The following is a 27,408-nucleotide window of genomic DNA, read 5'->3' on the forward strand; positions in this document are numbered from 1 at the left end:
TTCTGTCGTCTCCCCTCTACTGATTTTCTCTCCCTATTTATATTCTGTGAATTAGGGTTACAAATTGGTGCCCTTGTGTTCAAAAGTAACTCTGCAAAGCACTTTGGATGCTCAGAAATTGAATTGCCCTATCCATGTTAGATTCAAGAAAAGGTATCCTTCACAAACTTTCTTCTCTGCTTTGACCTCATACCAATTTGGGATGTTTTTGGATTTTGCCCTCTGACTGTTGGTTAATGGTTTTGCACTTTAGGTTTTGCAAATTGACTGATTAATGTGTCCCTTTTTACTGCAGTAAAAAAAATGGTGAGCTTGGTTTGACTTGGGATAATGGATATTTTGAAGAGTGATTGTTAATGGTTTTAATGCATAGACTTGCTGCAAACAGTTACATGTAGGTTGAGTTGCAAGGTAACAAACATGGTTCAACAGGTTTTTTGGGATTTTGTTTGGCTTGAGGTGAGCCACATAAATGAATCAATTCTTTTGAATTCTAATGAGTTTCTACACTTTTGTAGCAGAACATATTTAGCTTTCACCAATGTTTTGACTTTCTACAGGGCTTTCTCAAGAAGAAGAGTGAGTGGTATGTTGCATTGGCATCAACTGCGGTTGCTTGAAGTGAGCAGGGACTTATAAGGAAGTGTCCATGGCAGGGTGTTTTGGTAAGCTGTTTGTGATTCTATTGTGGCAAGATTTTGCAGCAGGTTTTTTTTGCTTTATGGAACTGAACCATGTATCATTCAATTCATGCTCCATTTACTGTAACTTTTGATGGCTATTGGCATTCTGACTTGTAATTCCATCTTGGCAGGTTCGTTCATCATGGAATTGTCTACTATTGTTGGTCATGGCTATGCGCATGACAACAATGTCTCTACTTGACTATGGTTTATCTTGCAACCAGTGAACTGGTTTCCTGTTCTGGTGTCAACAAGTAGAGCCTGTGATCATAGCTCACAAACTTCATTCATTTCTTCTAAACTCTCATATTCCGGTGAGACTTACTTCAATTGAAAGCGCGACCGACAATCATATCTCACCAGAATTCGAAGCTTGGGAACAACAAGATCAACTTCTACTTGTATGGTTATAATCTACCATTTTTTGTGCTATGCTTTAACGTGCCGTTGCTGTTTTAGCTTGGTGTAACCAATGGAATGACCTTGATCTATACTTGTCCTGCATAGCATCCTGATGATCACTGTGTGCTGCAGGATTGGGCTGGGTTGTTGCAACAGGGCTAGCATGGATACTTGGCTAAAGGTTGGTCATCCAGGTGGTAAGTGGCTAAGCATGGTTTTTCTTATGTGAGGCTCATGTTGGTTTTGGTTGGTTGATTTGTTTGGCATGTGGAGCAGCAGGTTAACTCCATTTGGTTCAATATTGTGCTTGTTGCAAAAGGCAACCACTTCTTTACAAACTCGGCTGTTTCTGATAAGGCTTCAAAAGTCAACATAGCTGAACCACCATCCGATACATAGCAGGAACCTTGTCGACAGGGTAATCAACGGAGAGTATAGACAAAACAGTATTTGCAGTGGTAAGAGGCGGCTTTTTGAGAGGGTTCTCCGTACTGACAAAACCGTCAATAAGGGCCAACTCCTGTGCTCTTTAATCGAGATATATCCTCGTCCATTGCACTGTCAAACTGTCCAGGAAAACTGTTGTAGTTAGCAGCAAACCGGTCAACAGCCCGAAGCAAAATATAAATTCCCATAGCAATGCTGTAATCCTCGTCTGTTAAGTAAACTCTGTAACTCCGGTAGGTTTGGAGAATTAAACTCGTCTTCAATCAGGCGATATCTGCAAATTTTGAGTTTTCTTGCATTTTTACAGAAGCTTTTAACTGTTGCCCTTGGAATGCTATTTGGATCTCGACCAATTTTCTTCAAAGTATTTCTCGCCACTCTTTCTATTGCAAGAATGTCAGCCTCAGCCTTAGCCTGATATATATTCTGTAAATTCACATATTGTTCAGTGGAAGAAGTCATATCTGGTATAGATCCTTCAAGAGGTGCCTCTCCACCAACTTCGTTTGTAACAAAATCCTTTAGAGCTGCCACCAACACCCAAAAATCCGACGAACTAGAATCTACTTCCGCAGAACTATCATTTAGTATCTGTTGCAACTCTGAACTAATTCCTCGGGGGGCAAATACTTTGAAGGAGGACTCAATAGCTTCTTTATAATTATCTTCATCTTGTGCAACCATCCCAGCCTTAAGAAGCTCCTTGAACTCCTTTTTTCTTCTCTAGTTGATGGAAGCCTACCACCATGGTTTTTTGGCCCACTCATCAGCCATCTTGACAAGAATGACAACATATGGTATATGTTTATGAACAACCAGATCTTGCACGTTCAAGTCAAACCTCTCTGCAAACCTCTTTAGTTCAGGCCAAGGATTATTCAACCGAAGATCATCCAGAAAATGCTCAGGCTCTGATTCAATCACAGTATGCTCCTTCAAAATTCTAATGTTACTGATAGTTCTTCTCCTTGGTGGTACAGACTTAACATTAACAGCAACCGGATTCGGCAAGCCTGAATCAGATAACGGTGAAGTATCAGAACTGTCTGAAGCTCCACTTCCATCCAGAGATAGATTGGCTGGTTCGATTTTGGCTTTTAAACCTTTGTGAAATGCCCCAGTATACGCATTGGCTTTTAGCCAATTGACTATTTTGTGCTGCACGTCAGGGGCCATACAACCTTCCTGCAAATTGATATTTGCGGTTAATGTATCTGGTGAAATGCCAATCTCCAATGCTACATTGTTTACATCAACTTTCCCAGTTTTCCTCAAAAAGGTATAAGATAGAAGCAGGAGCTTCATCATCTTATGTTGGAATTACAGTGTCATTAACACCGATCGGCAGAAGCATCCTTGCATCACCTTGGAGTCCCAACTTCCCGTATGATTGCTTCCACAAGTTCCGAGGTTTTGCGGCGTAAGTGTAGGTGCTGTTTAAAATAACAACTTGTTTATTATTTTCTTATTTTGCAAAATCAGGAAACCCATTTGAAGTATCCAAATATCTGCTTCCATCCTGTGAACTGCTGCTATCAGTAACACCAACATTCAAAGTGTTTTGTTTTTTTTTTCCTTATTACTGATAAAATGGCTTTGCTTGATTTCAGCTTGGATCAAAACCATGTATAACAAGATCACGAGAGAGACTTGATCTGTTGCACCTAAGCTTCCATCTTTGCTTTCTTCGAGCTCCCTTCTTTAATCAGCGGCGTTGGTCAACTCAGTGACATGCTCTGCAACAGAATACTGCAGCCCAACCCACCAAAATAATTGATAGAAATCGGTCATGCGACGTAAAATCCATCCAGCAAGGATATTACACCAAACCAAATTTAAAAGAAGATGCTCCTAGACTCCATGGTCCGGTATCCTCGTCCATTTATTGAACGCAAAGCACTTCCAAAGATCTGTATATAAACTTTTCATGGACACCAGTTTTTTTGTTTGTAGTTTATGAATTTAGCCACAGCATCTGAGAGAAAGGGCCATTTGTTCATGCTTTTGGGTGATGAGGTAATACAATGCATCCTTGCCATGCGTCTGCTCGAAATTCATGGTAATGTTAACTGATTTTTCATGTTGTTGTTGCTGCTGATGCAGATTGAGCATTGGGCTGGTTTTGCTATGCAACATGGTTGACTTGGCTTGGAACAAGTTGGCGCAACAGGATGAAAGCAGTAGGATTGGCGAAGCAAGACTCTAATTCTTCAAAACATGACCAAGCATGAAGAGAACAAGTCCACATGGTTTAATCATGGAGAATATGGAAATGAAGAATGGAATGAGAGTTATGGCCACCCATTTAGTGATTAGGGATGACCAAAGGCATAGGGTTGACTTTGGTCAAAGTTGACCAAAAAGTCAACTGTTGACCAAAGTCAACAATTGGTTAAAATTCAATTTTCTTTGTAGTTTCTTTGTAAATGGACATTGAATAAATGGTTATGATGAATTTTAGGGCTTTTGGAGTTTGGGTTGACTTTGGTCAAAGTTGACCAAAAAGTCAACCGTTGACCAAAGTCAACAATTGGTCAAAAATGTCAAATTTTGTATTTTTCTTGTATGGAATCAAATGTAATGGTTTACAATGACATGAAATAAATTGAAATGGATTAACAAAATGGTTTGAAGTTGGCTTCCAAATTGTTTTTTTTTATGACTTGGATGACTTTTGATGTACATGAACAAGGCCATGAAATGAGACCATAAGGTTAGGGTTTTGACATAGTATCCATGAACCAATAACATGACTAGAAAGTGGCTTGAAACACAAGAAACCTGTTTTTTTTAGATGTCCCAGACTATAGATATATTCACACTCACAACACCATGACCTTGGATCAAAACCACAATCCTCATACAAAACCAAAGTAAAGTTAGGCCAAGCATGCCACACAAACATAAAAAATTCAGGAGCAAAATTGGGGTATAACAGTTGCCCCTATTTAAGCGTCTTCAACTAGAGAAATATGAAGCAAGATGTTCTTCACATGATCATAGTGGGAGATGGTTAAATACTAAGGAGACCCGGATTTTGATCATGAATCCCTATGAAACAATGCCTGTCAGCATCGTCAAAGAAGCAATCTCAAAAGAAGAATCTGTCTGATACGGTGAAAATCGGCCTGAGTACCGAAACAGAAAGTTGACCTGAATACCAAAATAAATGGTAACACAGGAATGCCCATGGCCTGAACGCCGCACACTAGTCTGAACACTAAGCATTGGAATATGAGAGTATCAATGTTGGTCTGATCACCGGAAATCTGGTCTGAACTCCACTTCGATCTGGAAATCGGAAACTGGCTTGAATGCCACTTCGGTCTGGATACCGGGAACTGTCCTGAATGCCACAAGTTCTTCGTCCTGACTGTTGAGAACTTCTTCGATCTGGAAATCGGAAACTGGCTTGAATGCCACTTCGGTCTGGATACCGGGAACTGGCCTGGACGCCACTTCGGTCTGGATACCGGGAACACTGGCCTGAATGCCACTTCGGTCTGGATATCGGGAACTGGCCTGGAATGCCACTTCGGTCTGGATACCAGGAAAACTGGCCTGGAATGCCATTTCGGTCTGGATACCGGGAAAACTGGCCTGGAATGCCACTTCGGTCTAGATACCGGGAAAACTGGCCTGAATGCCACTTCGGTCTGGATACCGGGAACTGGCCTGGAATGCCACTTCGGTCTGGATACCGGGAAAACTGGCCTGAATGCCACTTCGGTCTGGATACCGGGAACTGGCCTGGAATGCCACTTCGGTCTGGATACCGGGAAAACTGGTCTGAACACCACAAGTTCTTCGTCCTGACTGTTGAGAACTTCTTCGATCTGGAAATCGGAAACTGGCCTGAATGCCACTTCGTTCTGGATACCGGGAACTGGCCTGAATGCCACTTCGGTCTGGATACCGGGAAAACTTCATGTCTATCAGCATCGGCGAAGATAGCAAAACAGTGATACGTGAGCCGGCACGCATGCCAAAGACCTATGCTGGGGATAACAATCGAAAGATTGACCAAAGAGTGCATGAGATATATTATCCATAGCCGTCAAAACGTAGATAATACACTCGCATGGAAGATTATCCATAACCGGGTTGTAGGTTGTTAAATGAATAATCGACCGAAAAGAAAAGCATCAGGGTACCAGGACTAGGCATGCAAAGATGACCAATCAAAAGAGGATAAAGTTGCTTACTCGGAGCAAGTATCCAAAAAGAAGGGGAAGACCCAATGGGGGACAATACTGCTTGATCAAGGCAAGTATCCAGAGGGGAAAAGAATATCAATACCGCCAACTGGGTACTGATAACCGCAAAGAGGGGATTACATCTACCGGTTAGTAGGCAGAAAACCACGGAAAAGTAACCAGTCATCGATAGGATGAGCACAAAGGGTTAACTCCAACAAGGGGATGAAAGTGGGATTTTACAACTACCAGCTAGTAGGTAGAAAACCACAAAGATAGGACTTACAACTACCGGTTTGTAGGTAGAAGCCACAAATTCTGCTGAGGATGAGATGAATGAGTGCCGGTTAGTGAGCGACTATTCATTTATGCCCCAGAGAAGTACAAGGGACAGCGAACAAGAAGCCAATTTAGGATCGATCCAAGAAGGCAAACTGAATCAAGACTCATCCTAATGAGGAAAGAACTCAATAGGGAAAACCCATCCCATTATGGAGGGAACGGAAACAAACGTCATCCACGAGGATATAACTCAGTGGGGAGCGCAGAAGGAAATGGTAGACACTTTCTGCTTAAGGGGTAGACTCTACATGGAGAGATCAGACACACCCACTTCTGCTAAAGGAATGGACCCAAGCTTGCAAGATGCTGCCAACTTCGGGGAGTAACACTGCTGGGGATACCCACTCAACTAAGGAGTCACTTGTTGGGAAAGCACCAACCTCTCAACCATGCTGATGAACCCAATTATGAAGCCGATCCAATGGCGCGATGCTAAACTCTTTCCAACAAACCAATCTCGGCTGGTCACCACGGCCTAGGGCTAATGGATATGTTTGCAATGTTGATGCATGAGTTTTTTTCTTGTTTTACACAATGCCCCATGATCATGGAAATGCTATGCACTAATGATGCAATATGCTATGCTTATCTAAATGATGAATGCATAAACACACGTCTCCTCCAGAGACAACACCGGGGAACTCCAGGAACTGTGCTGAGGATCTTATAATCACGTCAACTTCCACCCTGTTGGGGAAAGACAAACCTTGCTGAGGATGCACTCAATCGAACCCGAACTGCTTGGAGATTACCCTGCTAGGGGAGGCAACCCATTCTTATCTCTACTGGGGATGATTTTCTCCGAACCCGATCCGCTTGGGGACCTCGCTGAGGGAAAACCATCAACACAAACCCTACTGGGAAGGCAGTAACCTTCAGGCTCGCTGAGGAGACACTGATCTCAAATCTGTTAGGGAGGTAGCCCTCTCACAGCCACTGGGGAAATACAGCTTATTGGACACGGAACACCTGTCGAGTCGCCGAACAGCGGCATCCATCGTCCACCCACAGTGTCGGCTTTCCTCTTTTGAGAACACCCAGACTTGCCTAGACTCTTCTGATTCATCCCACGAAGATCGAATTCCTGGGATTCATACAAACTTTCCAGTCCTTAGAATTTGAAGATGATTAATCCTCCAGGGTCGCCGTCACAACTCTGTCACGGGCCTTTTCACCGTTCAATTATCTCTTGCCCCTGATCAGGCTCTGCAGCAGAGATCGTTAGATAAAAGCGTGCCCCAGGTATGCCCCAGGTGTTCCGATATTTCAACGCCTAAGTCACTCAAACTTCCGAATAAGATTTCCAGATTTCAACCTCATAAGCATGCATCGGAAGGGACCTCTATGTTTCAAAATGCAAATATTCTTATCAAAAATAAATGGATGTTTTCGTAATCAGAATGGTAATGACACAAAAACAAAATTTACTTGACCGAACACACGCTTTATTGACTGGAATAAAAGATGGCTCACAACCGAGCAACACACAGGAAGCAAACCCTGGAAAGAGGTGATTGCACATAAAAGGAAAAAATCTATCCTAATGGCAACGTGAAACTGTGATCTCATCGGGTTCCAACTCAGTTACACCTCATATGTCCTCAAGATTTTCCGCACTTTCTGTCTTCTGAACAAGATGCTTCCGATCGGTCTCTGTCGAAGATTCTCATGAGCACAGACGATCATGTCAGACGCAGTTGTTCGTTCCATTCCCTCTTTTTCCTGGACCGCCCTTTCGGGTTTCAGTCCACCGGGATACCCTTTTTGCCTAAGTTGCCCTTTGGGGTGTTCGACTTAGCGAGCTTTTTGTTCTTTTTTTGTTTTTTTGCGAAGTATTTCTTGACTGCATCGGGAATTCACAGGACGAGTGAACTTCTCCATCCATTGTTGTAAGTGTCAGAGCACCGCCTGAAAAGGCTTTCTTGACCACATATGGACATTCATAGCTTGGGGGGTTCACTTGCCCCTGGAATCGGGCACGAAAGACAAGACTTTCTTGAGCACAAGGTCACCTTCTCGGAACACACGAGGCTTGACCTTCTTGTCGAATGCTTTCTTCACTCTCTGCTGATATGACTGACCATGACACATGGCAGTTGATCTCTTCTTTTCGATCAGATTCGCTTGGTCGTAACGACTCTGAATCCATTCAGCATCAGTCAACTTGGGACTTTGAGGGTGCTATTTTCCTTTTGTTTCTTTCTTTCTTTTTCTTTCTTTTGATTTGGGTTTCTTTTGATTTTGCACCCTCCTCTTTCTTTTTTCTCTTTTTTTTCTTCTTTTTTTTATGTGCCCCAGTTGGTTGTTCTGCTGATTCTCGAGATGCAGCTGAGTGATCTTCTTTTCTTGCTCAAGAAGTCGGGAAATCTCGTCAGGAATCCCTTCAACATCATCTTCGTCCGCTTCAAATACAGGGAATTCAAAATTGGGAGATGACGTCCGATCATTATGTTTAATGGGTTTGAGAAACAACCTGCATAAAGATTTTGATATGAAAAGCTCTTTGAAAATCAAACAAGACAATCGTTATGCAGATGAAAAGATTGCTTTTATTCTTGTTTTTTTTAGGGTTTTTTGTGATCACCAATTTCATGCAAAAAGCGAAAAGGGAAAACAAATGGAAAAACAAATGTTTAACATGGATTTATTTGAATAAAAATATCATTGCACAAAATGTTGCCAACAATGTCATCACTTCTCCTTTTGGCATGGGAGAAGGGTTTTTAAACAAAGTGATTATTACTCTGACTTATGAACGCTGTAGGAAAGCCGACAGTGACCCAATTGTGATAGATCCCACCGGGGATGACAACTGTCAGTATCCTTTGCATCAGCAGCTTCTGCTTTTGAACAACCCTTTTTGCTGAAGATCTCAGAAGACAAGTCGACGCCAGCCCGGGACTTGCTATCTTCAAGCTCGATTAACATTGGGACCCAAATCCTCAAAGCTCTGCACCTTACTCTTCAACTGAAAGCAGCTTTCCACATCGTGCCCAGGAGCACCCGAATGATACACACAATGTTGCTCAGGCCTATACCAACACCGAGGGTTGACGGGTACGGCCGGCGGGTCTCTGGGAGTAATCAAGTTCCGCTCTATCAAAGAGGGATACAATTCTGAGTACGACGTAGGGATCGGGTCAAAAATGATCCTCTTCCTCTCATTACTCATACTAGCTTGATTATCATTGGGAGGCTGGTAAGCCTGCTGTTGCGGACGATGTTGCTGATGTTGATACTGCTGAGTTGGCCTTCTCTGCTGTTGTTGAGGTTGAGTGGCTGGAATAGTCACAGCAGTAACTTGCCAATACTGTCCTTTGTTCACACTCCTCCGACGGTGCACAACGTTTGTTTCACCCTCTCCCCTTCTGGGTGCCCCAGAGGATGGCTTTTTAGAACTTGAAGGATTTGAAGAGCCAGGATGGCGAACCGGAGCAAGAGTTGCTCTGACATTAACAGTCTCTGTAGCAAGGGGTTGTCCACTGATTATAATACCCCTCAAATCTTCACCCACGGCATAGTTGTTGACGGGAATAGTGACAGCAGTAATTTGATCATTGACAAGGACCCCCTCTGGTGAAGCACGACTGGGTGGCAGAGTCACAACTTCCTGTCTCTGGGCTAAGGCACGCAACTCCTCTTGCCCCTGAACAACTCCTTGCATCATGGTCATGAACTGGGCCATGTCCTGTCTTTGGGCTAAGGCACGCAACTCCTCTTGCCCCTGAACAACTCCTTGCATCATGGTCATGAACTGGGCCATGTCCTGTCTTTGGGCTAAGGCACACAGCTCCTCTTGCCCCTGAACAACTCCTTGCATCATGGTCATGAACTGGGCCATGTTTGCCCTCATCTCAGCCAACTCAGCTTGGACTTGATCCATACTCCTCTGATGATTCAATCTGGTTGCGGTGCGGACGATGATCAACAATCCAGTCTCAGTCAAAACCCAGAGTGAGAAGTCTCTCCCAAGCATGTCTGCGATGCAAGGATGATATGTGCATGATATGCATATGATGCGGATGCTATTTTATCATGAATGATCCTGAAAAGGATATGCACATGCGAGTTAACTTTTTTTCATGCATTATTATTTATTTTTGGAAAATAAACATGCTATGATGCAAATGATGGAGCCAAGACTGGCAGGCTGTGCATCTCGGCACACATGATCCGAAGCTTCAGCTTGAACTCTGATCACAACCATCTGAAACCCAAAGTCAATCTGATCAACTTGCATCTGAACCCATGTCTGGAGAACTGAGTCACCATCTGAGTGAGCACCCACAGATTCAGCCCAGGGATCCGAAATAAACGGAACCCGCTGATAAACCACGGACAGAACTCCGGCGTCCCAGAAATAAACGTCCATAAATTTGGCTGAACCAAAGTCACCATCACAGCACCACTAGCAGAAACCGTATCTGTAGAGATCAAACCCTCCCCTCACAGGTAGGTTCTAAGAACAGAAGTTTGTCAGCTTCAGCCCTTCAGTCGAGGATAATACGTTTACCACTGAAGGTTTGGCATTATTACGGGATAAAAGACCTCTGCTGACTCCCCTCAACAGGATATCCTAAAGCAAGTTCCCAGTCTCGGGGTCCTCGGATTGAGCAGCGAGAATGCGCCCACCAGAGCTAACATAATCACGTCTCGGAGGAGAGGCCTCGACTGAGTTCTCGGGAGATGGTCACCAGAGTCGACGATTTCTAGAGGAATATCTGTCGTTATGGAACACCCATAGGACAGAATATATCCAAAAGAAACCTCGTCTGGAATGTGGGTCTCATGAACGACTTAACGTAGCAACATGCCACGCAAGCCTCATGACTATCCACTCTAACACTTATGTGTATGCTCAAGCCTGGGTAGTGGGCTTATCTCTCATAGAACATCCCCCCTCAACAAACAAACAACCCACGGAACCCACAGATACAACAAACATATGTACATGAATGCAATAAGATAAAGCAGGTAAATGCGAAAAATAAATAACTGTACAAAAGAATAAACACCCAACAAACAAGAAACCTACAAAAGCTAGGAGGGACTCGCTTAGGGAAACCAGAGATTCTGGGTTCGTTCCCCAGCAGAGTCGCCAGCTGTCGCAGCCCGAAAAAATACGGTGTGCGAAAAAACAACCGGCGAGAAAGAAGTGACAGAAGAGTCGCCACCGTGCGTTATTTATCCCAAAGGAGGGAAAGGAAACGCTCGAAGTAAACCTGGAGAAAGGAAAGGAAAAGACAAGGTCTCGCAACCAAATCTTGGGTTCGGGAGTCGATTATGCGAAGGGAAGGTATTAGCACCCCTACGCATCCGTAGTACTCTACGGGATCCACTCTTGTTGTTCTTGTCTAAAGGGTGTGTGTTTATCTAATGTACTATTTACTAAAAGAAGGGGTCAAAGAAAATGACTCGCACGGATGTCGCATCCACTGCATACGTATCTCATCTGAATATGAGAATCAGAGTCTTCATAGCTCGGCTACTTATGGGTTAAGGATAAGTGTGCTCGCTAAGACATCGCGTCTTATGCCTACGTATCTCATCGGGAATGAGAATCAGAGCAAAACGTAGTTCAACTTAACTACGGGAATAAGGGTCTCGATTGCAACTAGGGCAAGAGAAAGGGAAAGTCTCGATCGCAACGAGGGCGAGAGAAAGGGAAGGTCTCGATCGCAACGAGGGCGAGAGAAAGGATCGCAACGAGGGCGAAAGAAAACAAGGATTAGTTGTTTAGTTGTTAGTCAAACTCGACAAGACATCGCATCTTGTGCCTACGTATCTCATCTGAACATGAGAATCAGAGTTGCCGTAGTTCGGCTCACGCACGCCGAAACAAAACAAGACACCTACACACAAAAAGGTGGCAAACATGGAGCCCGACTGCCAATCACTGGACTTACATCAGCATCCGAACCAAACACACACAAAGGGGCAAACGTGGAGCCCGACTGCCAATCACTGGACTTACATCAGCATCCGAACCAAACACACACAAAGGGGCAAACGTGGAGCCCGACTGCCAATCACTGGACTTACATCAGCATCCGAACCCAACAAAACCACACTAGAACCCGAATGCCACTTGATGGACTTACATCAGCTTCCAAGCACACAACAACCAAACAAGTTAATAGGGAGTCGGGAACTCGAGCCTATAACTGTCAAGCACACACAAAAAGAAAAAAGAAAGGTGCCCGGAGTGGTCTCGCACGACCACCTGCCTACATACCTCGTCTGGAACAAGGATCAGGGCAATGTAGTTCCCCTACATAGGGGTTGCCATCTGAATATGGGCTTACAAAAGGAGGACACCAGTTGTGTCAAAGGAGAGTGGGCAATGTGTTCACGTCCTAGCAGTAGGTGTCGCAGCTCGCTGAATCGAGTCTTAGGCAGTTACCTCTTTGCAATAGAACGGACTACATGCCACAGGATCGGAGACGCTCGGAAAGGTCTAGAAGTGGGGAAGCTCTGCCCTAAAGTTGTCATGCAATATGTACTTAAGTGTTAGGATTTACAAATGGGAATATCTACCTGATGTTAACATGCAAAGAATATGGGAATCTCACCTATGTTATCATACAAAGGGTTCTATCTAATGGGTGCTACCTAATCGGAACAAGAATTGGCGAGTGGAGCAAGGAGAAGTGTTAGGGATAAGGGTAGATGGCGATGCATGAAGCGATCGACTTACAAGGATGATGGCGATGCATAAAGCAGTCGACTTACAAGGTTGATGGCGATGCATAAAGCAATCGACTTACAAAAGGGTGGATGAATACGTGCTGGTTCTGTTAGGTTTTGAAAAATGATTACTCGACGTTGGATCGAGGTTTTGGTCTTGTTTTGAAATGGTTATCGGGTGTTCATTTTATTTCTTGTATTAACAGATGAATAAAGAATGAAAGAATATTATACATTTCATGGGAGAGGGATACATTTGTTATGAATGGGGGTTGTTCATGGCAAACAAACAATAATAATACATGCCTCATACACCATACAAGTAGGCCACAGTTAATCAAACAATTAAGATATAAACAAGTATATAATCGAATCAAACGATCGAAGAATGAAATAATGAAGCATTAAACAATGTATGAGTGTAAGTGCAAGGGACATGTCTCATTGTAAGAAAGCCCAAGAGTAAGCTATATGAGGTTGATGGCGATGCTTAAAAAGCAATCGACTTACAAGGGTGTAAAAAAGGGCTCGATATTAAACCGAGAAAAGTATGATTTTTATAGTTTGAAAAAATGGTTTTTGAACTATGCATTTGCTAACAAATGAAATTATAATAGACATAAAAAAGATATTAACAAAATACTAAAAGAATAAAAAATGCTAAAAGGAAAATAATATAACTAAAAGAAATAAAAATGCCAAAAAATGCCACACATGAGTGTTGAACCCAGCCCACTCAAGAATATGCACACTGCCCTTCTCCACCAGACCACTCAGGGTTATTTAATATTTTGATGCTACTTTAAATATATGAACCGGGATAAAAAATAAAAAAGATTAAGAACAATAAAAGAAAATACTAACATACAAACATTTTTATGTTTTTTACCTCTGTTAAAAAAAACAAATTAAATTAAATAAAAAGAACTTAGAAAAAAAATAAAAAATAAATAAAAGAACGAAATGGAGACGACGAAGCAGGAACTCGTCTTCCTTCCACCTCTCCCCAACCTCACAAACTCCCTCAAGCTCAGAGAAATCTCTCCCTCATCGCTCTCTCAATCTCGTTCGCACCTATCTCTCATTCTCACCAAAATCGTTCTCTCTCAACTCTCAACATCTCTCTCTCAGTCACACGATATCTCCATCAACAAGCATATGAAAAGGATAAAAGGAAAAAAGGAGAAGTTCTTACAAAGTGTCGCGGCGGTGGTGAAAGGCGTGAAGAAGCTGGCCTCCAGGTAATCGATTTTGGGATTTTTTCTTTGTTTCAGATTTTTGCCTCCAAGTCTTTTCTATCGTCTCCCCTCTACTGATTTTCTCTCCCTATTTATATTCTGTGAATTAGGGTTACAAATTGGTGCCCTTGTGTTCAAAAGTAACTCTGCAAAGCACTTTGGATGCTCAGAAATTGAATTGCCCTATCCATGTTAGATTCAAGAAAAGGTATCCTTCACAAACTTTCTTCTTTGCTTTGACCTCATACCAATTTGGGATGTTTTTGGATTTTGCCCTCTGACTGTTGGTTAATGGTTTTGCACTTTAGGTTTTGCAAATTGACTGATTAATGTGTCCCTTTTTACTGCAGTAAAAAAAATGGTGAGCTTGGTTTGACTTGGGATAATGGATATTTTGAAGAGTGATTGTTAATGGTTTTAATGCATAGACTGGCTGCAAACAGTTACATGTAGGTTGAGTTGCAAGGTAACAAACATGGTTCAACAGGTTTTTTGGGATTTTGTTTGGCTTGAGGTGAGCCACATAAATGAATCAATTCTTTTGAATTCTAATGAGTTTCTACACTTTTGTAGCAGAACATATTTAGCTTTCACCAATGTTTTGACTTTCTACAGGGCTTTCTCAAGAAGAAGAGTGAGTGGTATGTTGCATTGGCATCAACTGCGGTTGCTTGAAGTGAGCAGGGACTTATAAGGAAGTGTCCATGGCAGGGTGTTTTGGTAAGCTGTTTGTGATTCTATTGTGGCAAGATTTTGCAGCAGGTTTTTTTTGCTTTATGGAACTGAACCATGTATCATTCAATTCATGCTCCATTTACTGTAACTTTTGATGGCTATTGGCATTCTGACTTGTAATTCCATCTTGGCAGGTTCGTTCATCATGGAATTGTCTACTATTGTTGGTCATGGCTATGCGCATGACAACAATGTCTCTACTTGACTATGGTTTATCTTGCAACCAGTGAACTGGTTTCCTGTTCTGGTGTCAACAGGTAGAGCCTGTGATCATAGCTCACAAACTTCATTCATTTCTTCTAAACTCTCATATTCCGGTGAGACTTACTTCAATTGAAAGCGCGACCGACAATCATATCTCACCAGAATTCGAAGCTTGGGAACAACAAGATCAACTTCTACTTGTATGGTTATAATCTACCATTTTTTGTGCTATGCTTTAACGTGCCGTTGCTGTTTTAGCTTGGTGTAACCAATGGAATGACCTTGATCTATACTTGTCCTGCATAGCATCCTGATGATCACTGTGTGCTGCAGGATTGGGCTGGGTTGTTGCAACAGGGCTAGCATGGATACTTGGCTAAAGGTTGGTCATCCAGGTGGTAAGTGGCTAAGCATGGTTTTTCTTATGTGAGGCTCATGTTGGTTTTGGTTGGTTGATTTGTTTGGCATGTGGAGCAGCAGGTTAACTCCATTTGGTTCAATATTGTGCTTGTTGCAAAAGGCAACCACTTCTTTACAAACTCGGCTGTTTCTGATAAGGCTTCAAAAGTCAACATAGCTGAACCACCATCCGATACATAGCAGGAACCTTGTCGACAGGGTAATCAACGGAGAGTATAGACAAAACAGTATTTGCAGTGGTAAGAGGCGGCTTTTTGAGAGGGTTCTCCGTACTGACAAAACCGTCAATAAGGGCCAAATCCTGTGCTCTTTAATCGAGATATATCCTCGTCCATTGCACTGTCAAACTGTCCAGGAAAACTGTTGTAGTTAGCAGCAAACCGGTCAACAGCCCGAAGCAAAATATAAATTCCCATAGCAATGCTGTAATCCTCGTCTGTTAAGTAAACTCTGTAACTCCGGTAGGTTTGGAGAATTAAACTCGTCTTCAATCAGGCGATATCTGCAAATTTTGAGTTTTCTTGCATTTTTACAGAAGCTTTTAACTGTTGCCCTTGGAATGCTATTTGGATCTCGACCAATTTTCTTCAAAGTATTTCTCGCCACTCTTTCTATTGCAAGAATGTTAGCCTCAGCCTTAGCCTGATATATATTCTGTAAATTCACATATTGTTCAGTGGAAGAAGTCATATCTGGTATAGATCCTTCAAGAGGTGCCTCTCCACCAACTTCGTTTGTAACAAAATCCTTTAGAGCTGCCACCAACACCCAAAAATCCGACGAACTAGAATCTACTTCCGCAGAACTATCATTTAGTATCTGTTGCAACTCTGAACTAATTCCTCGGGGGGCAAATACTTTGAAGGAGGACTCAATAGCTTCTTTATAATTATCTTCATCTTGTGCAACCATCCCAGCCTTAAGAAGCTCCTTGAACTCCTTTTTTCTTCTCTAGTTGATGGAAGCCTACCACCATGGTTTTTTGGCCCACTCATCAGCCATCTTGACAAGAATGACAACATATGGTATATGTTTATGAACAACCGGATCTTGCACGTTCAAGTCAAACCTCTCTGCAAACCTCTTTAGTTCAGGCCAAGGATTATTCAACCGAAGATCATCCAGAAAATGCTCAGGCTCTGATTCAATCACAGTATGCTCCTTCAAAATTCTAATGTTACTGATAGTTCTTCTCCTTGGTGGTACAGACTTAACATTAACAGCAACCGGATTCGGCAAGCCTGAATCAGATAACGGTGAAGTATCAGAACTGTCTGAAGCTCCACTTCCATCCAGAGATACATTGGCTGGTTCGATTTTGGCTTTTAAACCTTTGTGAAATGCCCCAGTATACGCATTGGCTTTTAGCCAATTGACTATTTTGTGCTGCACGTCAGGGGCCATACAACCTTCCTGCAAATTGATATTTGCGGTTAATGTATCTGGTGAAATGCCAATCTCCAATGCTACATTGTTTACATCAACTTTCCCAGTTTTCCTCAAAAAGGTATAAGATAGCAGCAGGAGCTTCATCATCTTATGTTGGAATTACAGTGTCATTAACACCGATCGGCAGAAGCATCCTTGCATCACCTTGGAGTCCCAACTTCCCGTATGATTGCTTCCACAAGTTCCGAGGTTTTGCGGCGTAAGTGTAGGTGCTGTTTAAAATAACAACTTGTTTATTATTTTCTTATTTTGCAAAATCAGGAAACCCATTTGAAGTATCCAAATATCTGCTTCCATCCTGTGAACTGCTGCTATCAGTAACACCAACATTCAAAGTGTTTTGTTTTTTTTTTCCTTATTACTGATAAAATGGCTTTGCTTGATTTCAGCTTGGATCAAAACCATGTATAACAAGATCACGAGAGAGACTTGATCTGTTGCACCTAAGCTTCCATCTTTGCTTTCTTCGAGCTCCCTTCTTTAATCAGCGGCGTTGGTCAACTCAGTGACATGCTCTGCAACAGAATACTGCAGCCCAACCCACCAAAATAATTGATAGAAATCGGTCATGCGACGTAAAATCCATCCAGCAAGGAGATTACACCAAACCAAATTTAAAAGAAGATGCTCCTAGACTCCATGGTCCGGTATCCTCGTCCATTTATTGAACGCAAAGCACTTCCATAGATCTGTATATAAACTTTTCATGGACACCAGTTTTTTTGTTTGTAGTTTATGAATTTAGCCACAACATCTGTGAGAAAGGGCCATTTGTTCATGCTTTTGGGTGATGAGGTAATACAATGCATCCTTGCCATGCGTCTGCTTGAAATTCATGGCAATGTTAACTGATTTTTCATGTTGTTGTTGCTGCTGATGCAGATTGAGCATTGGGCTGGTTTTGCTATGCAACATGGTTGACTTGGCTTGGAACAAGTTGGCGCAACAGGATGAAAGCAGTAGGATTGGCGAAGCAAGACTCTAATTCTTCAAAACATGACCAAGCATGAAGAGAACAAGTCCACATGGTTTAATCATGGAGAATATGGAAATGAAGAATGGAATGAGAGTTATGGCCACCCATTTAGTGATTAGGGATGACCAAAGGCATAGGGTTGACTTTGGTCAAAGTTGACCAAAAAGTCAACTGTTGACCAAAGTCAACAATTGGTTAAAATTCAATTTTCTTTGTAGTTTCTTTGTAAATGGACATTGAATAAATGGTTATGGTGAATTTTAGGGCTTTTGGAGTTTGGGTTGACTTTGGTCAAAGTTGACCAAAAAGTCAACCGTTGACCAAAGTCAACAATTGGTCAAAAATGTCAAATTTTGTATTTTTCTTGTATGGAATCAAATGTAATGGTTTACAATGACATGAAATAAATTGAAATGGATTAACAAAATGGTTTGAAGTTGGCTTCCAAATTGTTTTTTTTTATGACTTGGATGACTTTTGATGTACATGAACAAGGCCATGAAATGAGACCATAAGGTTAGGGTTTTGACATAGTATCCATGAACCAATAACATGACTAGAAAGTGGCTTGAAACACAAGAAACCTGTTTTTTTTAGATGTCCCAGACTATAGATATATTCACACTCACAACACCATGACCTTGGATCAAAACCACAATCCTCATACAAAACCAAAGTAAAGTTAGGCCAAGCATGCCACACAAACATAAAAAATTCAGGAGCAAAATCGGGGTATAACACTAATAACTTGGTTATTTCCTTCTTTACTACCTCACTCAGGATCGGATTTAGTCTCCTCTGGTGTTCCCTAGAGGTTTTACAGTCTTCTTCTAACATGATGCGATGCATACAAATAGAAGGACTTATTCCTTTAAGATCGGTGATGTGGTAACCTAGTGCGGTTGGATACTTTCTTAAGATATGTAGGAGTTTTTCTGTTTCGAGTCTTCCTAGATCTGCATTAACTATCACAGGTCGTTCAAGTTCTAAGTCTAGGAATTCATATCTCAGATTTTTGGGAAGTGTTTTCAGGTCAAGGGTTTGTTTGTTAAGACATTGCGTCGGGTCCGGTGTTATTGCTAAACATTGGTTAGATTTGTCTTTTAAAAGATAGTCTGATGATTTGTCTTCTCCTAGCTCTGCTTCTTTTATGCATTCATCGATGAAATCCATGAAGTAACATGTATCTTGTATTGCAGGTGCTTTCAAGAATTGAGAGAGAATGAACTCAATTTTCTCTTCACCTACTTCGAAGGTGAGTCGTCCTCGTTTTACGTCTATGATTGCACCGGAAGTTGCTAAGAACGGTCTTCCCAGTATAATGGGTGTAATATCATCTTCTCTAATGTCCATAATTGTAAAATCAGTTGGAATGTAGAATTGACCTATGCGTACGGGAACGTTTTCAAGGATTCCTACAGGATATTTGATGGAACGATCTGCTAGTTGCACAGACATTTTGGTTGGTCTTAATTCTCCCATTTCCAATTTCTTACATATGGATAAAGGCATAACGCTAATTTCGGCTCCTAAATCGCATAAGGCTTTGTCGATGACAAATTTTCCTATGTGACAGGGTATAGAGAAACTACCCGGATCCTTGAGTTTAGGGGGCATGTTTTGGATTATAGCACTACATTCGGCAGGGAGTGTAACGGTTTTGCTATCCTCAAGTTTCCTCTTATTAGAAAGAATTTCTTTTAAGAATTTAGCATATGAGAGCATATGCGTAATAGCTTCGGTGAACGGAATTGTAACGTTTAATTGTTTAAGGAGATCAACAAATTTTCTAAATTGGCCCGCATCTTTGGTTTTAACAAGCCTTTGAGGGTAAGGGATAGGTGGTTTGTAAGGTGGTGGAGGTACATAAGGTTCCTTCTTTTCTAGGGTTTCCTTATTACTCTCTTCCTTTTCCTTAGGTTCACTTTCCTCAGTTGATTTCTTAGGGTTTTGGTTTTCTATCCTTGGATCAGACGGTCCTTCCACTTCCGTTCCACTTCTTAATATAATTGCATGTGCGTGGCTTCTCGGGTTAGGTTGGGGCTGTCCAGGGAACGTACCAGTTGGGGCAGCAGTAGGTGCTTGTTGTTGAGCTACTTGTGAAATTTGTGTTTCCAGCATTTTGTTATGGGTAGCCAAGGCATCTACTTTGCTTGCTAGTTGTTTAAGTTGTTCGCCAGTGTGTACATTCTGGTTTAAGAAATCTTTGTTGGTTTGTTGTTGGGAAGCTATAAAGTTTTCCATCATGATTTCCAAGTTGGATTTCCTAGGGGCGTTATTGTTAGGCATGGATGGGTTCGGTTTCTGATATCCCGGAGGTATAGCTGGGGCTTGATTTAGAGACTGTCCAGGTGCGTACAAAGCATTATTACTCTTATATGAAAAGTTTGGATGGTTCTTCCAATTTGAGTTATAGGTATTCGAGTAAGGGCTTCCTTGAGCATAGTTTACTTGCTCTGCTTGGATTCCTGTCAAGAGTTGACAATCCGTAGGAGTGTGACCTTGGATTCCACAGACCTCGCAATTCTGAGTTATAGCAACCACGGCGGTTGGAGGCGATACATTTAAACTTTCAATTTTCTGGACCAGAGCATCCACTTTTGCATTAACGTGATCAAGGTTACTTATCTCGTACATGCCAGTTTTCGTTTGAGGTTTTTCCACCGTTGTTCGTTCGGTTCCCCACTGATAATGGTTTTGGGCCATGCTTTCGATAAGCTGGTAGGCATCAGCATAAGGTTTGTTCATTAGTGCACCACCTGCAGCGGCGTCTATTGTTAACCTTGTGTTGTACAAGAGACCATTATAAAATGTGTGAATTACTAACCAGTCTTCCAAACCATGGTGTGGGCAAAGTCTCATCATGTCTTTGTATCTTTCCCATGCTTCGAAAAGAGACTCGTTGTCTTTCTGTTTAAATCCGTTTATCTGGGCTCTTAACATAGCTGTTTTGCTTGGCAGAAAGTATCGGGCAAGAAAAACTTTCTTCAACTCGTTCCATGTGGTGACTGAGTTGGAAGGGAGAGATTGAAGCCATCTTCTAGCGCTATCTCTCAATGAGAAAGGAAAAAGACGAAGTCGAATTGCCTCTGAAGTGACACCATTAGCTTTAACAGTATCAGCGTATTGGACAAATACGGATAAATGAAGGTTTGGATCCTCGGTAGGATTTCCAGAGAATTGGTTCTGTTGCACAGCCTGCAACAGCGAGGGTTTAAGTTCGAAGTTGTTTGCTTCGATTGCGGGCGGAGCAATACTTGAATGCGGCTCATCTTGCGATGGAGCGGCGTAATCTCTAAGAGCACGAGCTGGTTCTGCCATCTCGGTTATCGAAGGAAAAAGGTTTTTGAAATCAGGAAGTTCTACAGGAGGGAGATTGTTTGCAGCACGATATTCCCGAATTTGTCGTAAGACTCGGAGATATAGTTCGATATCGTTGATTCGTAAATAGAGCGGTTCGCCTTGTGAGCGAGTGCGTGGCATACAAATCAACGAAAGAAAGAAATAGAAGAAAAAGAAACCTTAGTCTCTACAGTGTAACGGAAGAGTTACGATATCGAATAAAAAAAAGTCCCCGGCAACGGCGCCAAAAACTTGATCGCTCGACTGTGTGAGTCGAGAATGGGGTACAAACTGCAAGTGCACAGTTCTATCGCGTAGTTTTAAAAGATATCGATCCCACAGGGACTTATGAATCGATATACCGTTATCTAAGGTTACTTCGCAAAGCTAAGGTGAACAATGCTTGATTGTTTGGGGGAAAAGCTAAAACTAAAATAAGATCTAGATTAAATATTAATAAAGCGGATATCGGTATGTAGTTCGTCGTAATTAGGGAATCAATTCTTTGTCGGTTTCTTGGTTTTAAAATAAATCGTTTCAGTTAACTTTATTGATTAAAGGTTTTATCTCAAACTCTCGCTCTGTTGAATAAACCATGATTTTATGTTAATGTAGTTGTCACTTATAATTAAGTCAAAAACCATTTTTTTGAAAGCAATAAAGTTGCAGAAACTCTTTTTAAGAAAACACTGACCGTTTTAAACACCCTTATCTCAAACTCTCGCTCTGTTGACTTAGGTTATACAATTAAACTCGAATGCTTAACTCTCGTCCTCACATTCAATCTTTAAAAATACTTTTTGGAAAAGACCAGAATTTAATTAACTCTAAAACTTGCTCTCGCCCTGATCTAGAGTTAATGCCTAATTTACACTGTCCAGTTAAAACCTCAAACTCTCGCTCTATTGATTTTAACTTCTTTATGTCTTTTACTTTTGTAAAAAATCTTGTTATTAAACCTGTAAATTGAGACCGTAAAAAGATTGATTTTAATTTTAAGTTTAATTAGACCGACTTAGTCTTGATCCCTTATTCCGCTTACTTTACATACCGATATCTAGGCGAATTAGCCAGACATGCTAAACAAACAAAAATACATATCATGCATAAACAGACTCATCCCAGGCAGATAATATAAATAAATAATAAAACAAAGCATTAAATAATAATTAAAGAACCTGAATGCGTTAAACAATAGTCTTGAACACTCCACCACAAGCCGGTAGGATTTGTTCTTGGATTCTTCAATTAAACAATAAATTAAACCAAGGAAATAAAAACTAGATTCTAACGTAAGGTTAGATCCGGTAAAAAGTTACACAATAGTTTCCGGTATAGAAACTATTGTGCGAAAAGAATTAACTAAATGCTAAAAAGGAAAATGTAAATTGCAAGGGAAATAGTGTAGAACTTGTAAAAAATAAATAAAGAAACAATGCCTAAATTGCTGGAAAAGAAAATTGCAAAAGCGAAAAACGGCAAAGGAAAAAATTGGAAAAGCTTCGGAACCCCTTTAGGTTTTTAAAAGTGGCTATTTATATTGGTGTCATTAAGTAACTGCCTCCGCTTATTCGGTCTTCAACGTGCGCGTGGAAATCTTCCTCAACGTCTCCTCAACGTCTCTGAGGCGTTCCTTGCGCCAAAAATGTAGGGGAATGGTGTGACGTTCGTCACACCATGTGTGACGCCCGTCACAGGAGTGTGCAAGGCGTGACGCTCGTCACGCCCTCTGTGACGTCCGTCACATGCACGGCACCTGCGTTTTGTGTTTTGAGCTGGGCTTTAGCATTTGGTTCATTTTCTTTCCTTTTTGCACCTCCTTTTCTTCCATTTTTACTTGTGCTTCAAAATAAACCACCTGAGACAAATAGGAAGAAAATACCACGTAATATCTTATAAAATGAAGTGAACTGAAATAAATAGTCATAGAATTTAATGGAATTAAGTCCTAAAATATGATATAATTTCGTGTTATCAACCCTACCGGGGACAAACTGCAAGCGTTCTCGACGGAACTACCCTGGCTGAGGAAATTGGAAATGAATCCTTCGGCAACAAACGACATGCTAGAGATGAAAAGGGAAACAAGCCCTTCATCAATTGCTCTAGGCAACTTCCTGCTGAGGAGACAATCATCTTGGAAAAATAGCTCTGCAGGGAACACATGCTTACTCAGCTGGGAACTTCTACTCATGTTGGGGAAAGACAAACTTCCTCGTGAGTAGAATAGCATATCAACGTTTAACAATCTATAAGGGATTTTAAGTCAGTCCACACAGGGGATGACAACCATATAATTGATAAAACACAAATGCTAGTGCCTGATATAGAGGGATACACGTCTCTGAAAGATCAAGGCAAGAACTAGAATCAAAAGGGATCATCCACAGATCAACCATACAACCAATCATGGATTGCTAAGACTCCGCGGGGGAAACACGCATTTATGCACAAACAAACTATCCAAGAATGCGTTGGATGAACATCCACAAATTATGCTAGGAGAAAGCAATCCAATAAGACAGATCAATCTACTGCCATCAAAGAGAAACTTCTCATACCAGACCCTCTAGGAAGCTGATGATGTATTATTCTTTCTGCGCTCGATGGGGAGACAACTGAAAGCTGATGAAGAGGATATAAGAATTCCAGAATATGAACAAATGTCTTACCCTTTGGTGATCATACTATCCTTGGGAAATCACTGAGGACATTCCACTTGTCCTTTCAGTCATTGTGAATGTTCATTTTGTTTAAAACAGTTTATAAAAACTTTATTTGTTTAAAATAATGATTTTCATCAATTAAAAACATGTAAACATCTGTTAAATAGAAACAAATAAGAATGCAAAGAATTGGATAAAGGCTCAAATTTATTTAATAGAATGGTAGTCCGCAAATGGCGAGACTCCCTAGATCTTTACAAGTTTGAAATTGGTGATATACATGGAAAAAGGGCTACATTGAACATAATGACCATTTCTCCACCAACTATGAATCCACTGTATTCGAAACTTCAGTTGATGATGACTGAGCGAGAATCTTTAATAGATGACAGTTGTAGAACAAAGTCTTGTCAGGATGCAGTTACTTGCCAAATCCCTAATTTTTGCCTAGATTGCCCCAGGGTGAGGTACCCAATCTAGCGATATATATATATATATATATATATATATATATATATATATATATATATATATATATATATATATATATATATATATATATATATATATATATATATATATATATATATATATATTCATTTTTTCCACGTCTCTAACTTTTGCCTGGATCGCCCTTTCGGGTTTTCAATCCACCGAGACGCTCATTTTTTCCTAAGCCGCCCTTTCGGGTTTTCAACTTAGCGAGCTATTCTGTTTTTATTTTTAGGCGAAATATTTCTTCACTACATCTGAATTCACAGGACAAGTGGAATCCTCCCCATCCATAGTTGTAAGCAACAAAGCACCGCCTGAAAAGGCTCTCTTAACGACGTATGGACCTTCATAGTTTGGAGTCCACTTGCCCCTGGAATCGGGCGCTAATGACAAGACTTTCTTGAGCACGAGGTCACCTTCCCAAAATACACGAGGCTTGACCTTCTTATCAAAAGCTTTCTTCATCCTTTGTTGATATAACTGACTATGGCATATGGCAGTTAATCTCTTCTCTTCAATCAAATTCAGTTGGTCATAACGACTCTGAACCCATTCAGCCTCAGTCAACTTGGCCTCCATCAAGACTTTCATTGATGGGATCTCAACCTCTACGGGGAGCACAACCTCCATGCCATACACAAGAGAGAAAGGGGTTGCCCCTGTTGAAGTGCGGACAGATGTACGATAGCCATGCAAAGAAAATGGCAGCATCTCATGCCAATCTTTGTACGTAACAACCATCTTCTGAATAATCTTCTTAATGTTCTTGTTAGCAACTTCAACATCCCCATTGATCTTGGGTCTATAGGGAGAAGAATTATGATGCGCAATCTTAAACTCACTACACAACTCTATCATCATCTTGTTGTTCAAGTTAGATCCATTATCAGTAATGATCTTGTCTGGCACACCATATCGGCATATGAGTTGATTCTTGATAAACCTCACAACCACCTTCCTGGTCACATTTGCATACGATGCCGCTTTAACCCACTTAGTGAAGTAATCAATGGCTACGAGAATAAAACGGTGACCATTTAATGCCTTAGGTTCAATCATGCCAATCATATCAATTCCCCACATGGAGAAAGGCCATGGTGAGGAAATAACATTCAGAAGTGTCGGGGGAACATGAATCTTATCCGCATAAATCTGACACTTGTGGCATCTCTTCACATATTTGCAGCAGTCAGACTCCATTGTCAGCCAATAGTTGCCTACTCTCAGCATCTTCTTAGCCGTAGCATGTCCATTGGAATGAGTACCAAACGAACCCTCATGGACTTCAGTCATCAACAGGTCTCCTTCGTGTCTATCCACGCATCTGAGCAGAACCATGTCAAAATTTCTCTTGTAAAGTACATCACCATTAAGGTAGAAATTGCCAGATAATCTCCTCAAAGTCTTCTTATCTTTAACAGATGCCCCAGGCGGGTAAGTCTGACTTTGGAGAAAACACTTGATATCATAATACCACAGCTTATCATCTTTCACTTCCTCAACTGCAAACACATGAGCGGGTCTATCCAAGTGCATCATAGTAATATTCGGGACTTCATTCCAATAATTGACAGCAATCATTGAAGCAAGCATAATGAGAGTATCCGCCATCCGATTCTCATCTCGAGAATATGATGGAAGTCAACCTTAGTAAAGAAAGTTGAAATCCTCCTTGCATACTCTCTATATGGGATGAGGCCAGGCTGATTCGTCTCTCATTCACCCTTAATTTTATTAACAACAAGGGCCGAATCGCCATAAACATCAAGATGTTTGATCCTAAGATCAATACATTCTTCCAAACCCATAATACAAGCCTCATACTCCACCATATTATTCGTGCATTTGAAAGTTAGCCTTGCTGTAAAAGGAAAATGTGTGCCTTGAGGAGTAATAATCATTGCCCTAATACCATTTCCATACTGATTAACAGCGCCATCGAACACCATACCCCATCGGGAACCAGATTCTGGCCCTTCATCAAGCGTAGGCTCATCACAATCTTTCATCTTCAAATACAAAATCTCCTCATCAGGGAATTCGTATTGCACAGACTGATAATCCTCAAGTGGTTGATGTGCCAAATGATCAACCAAGATACTACCTTAATAGCTTTTTGAGCTCGATACTCAATATTATACTCAAACAACAACATCTTCTAACGGGCAATCCTCCCAATTAAAGAAGGCTTCTCAAAGATATACTTGATTGGATCCATTTTGGATATCTACCAAGTTGTATGATTCAACATATACTGGCGTAAACGCTTAGCGGCCCAAGCCAAAGCACAACATGTCTTCTCAAGCATTGAGTACCGAGACTCAGAGTCGGTAAACTTTTTACTCAAGTAGTATATTGCATATTATTTCTTTCCTGATTCATCTTGTTGACCAAGGACACAACCCATCGAATCATCAAACACGGTCAAGTACATAATCAACGGTCTCCCTTCAATAGGCGGAGACAGAATCGGAGGCTCGGACAAATACTCTTTGATACTATCAAAGGCCTTTTGGCAATCCTCGGTCCAATCATGACGCTGATCTTTCCGGAGGAGCTTGAATATAGGCGCACATGTGGCAGTCATGTGGGATATGAATCTCGAAATATAATTCAAGCGGCCAAGAAAGCCTCGGACTTGCTTCTCAGTTCTGGGCGCAGGCATCTCTTGTATTGCTTTGACCTTGGCAGGATCAACTCCAATACCTCTCTCACTGACAATAAAGCCCAATAACTTGCTGAAACGGACTCCAAATGAACACTTGTTTGGATTCAAGCGGAGTTTGTACTTCCTCAAACGCTGGAAAAGCTTCAACAAGTGCTTTACATGTTCAACTTTCGTTTTCGACTTTGTAATCATATCATCAACATACACCTCAATCTCTTTGTGCATCATATCATGAAATAAGGTAGTCATAGCACGTTGATACGTGGCTCCGACGTTCTTCAAACCGAAAGGCATCACTCGATAACAGAATGTTCCCCAAAGTGTGATGAATGTTGTCTTCTCCATATCCTCGGGTGCCATTTTAATCTGATTATAATCGGAAAATCCGTCCATAAATGAAAAGACATTGAATTTAGCTGTATTATCTACCAATATATAAATGTGTGGTAAAGGAAAAT

General features: G+C 41.3%; 2 pseudogenes; one reads left to right on the top strand and one right to left on the bottom strand.

Annotated features, from left to right (window-relative positions):
• Positions 1-1,588: 1,588 nt before the first annotated feature.
• LOC127131517 (NEDD8-activating enzyme E1 regulatory subunit AXR1-like) lies at positions 1,589-16,890 on the bottom strand (annotated as a pseudogene).
• A 3,725-nt stretch (positions 16,891-20,615) lies between these two features.
• On the top strand, positions 20,616-20,715 carry LOC127133855 (uncharacterized; annotated as a pseudogene).
• The last annotated feature ends 6,693 nt before the right edge of the window (positions 20,716-27,408 follow it).

Source organism: Lathyrus oleraceus, chromosome 3 (assembly GCF_024323335.1).
Source record: "Lathyrus oleraceus cultivar Zhongwan6 chromosome 3, CAAS_Psat_ZW6_1.0, whole genome shotgun sequence".
Lineage (NCBI taxonomy): Eukaryota > Viridiplantae > Streptophyta > Magnoliopsida > Fabales > Fabaceae > Lathyrus > Lathyrus oleraceus.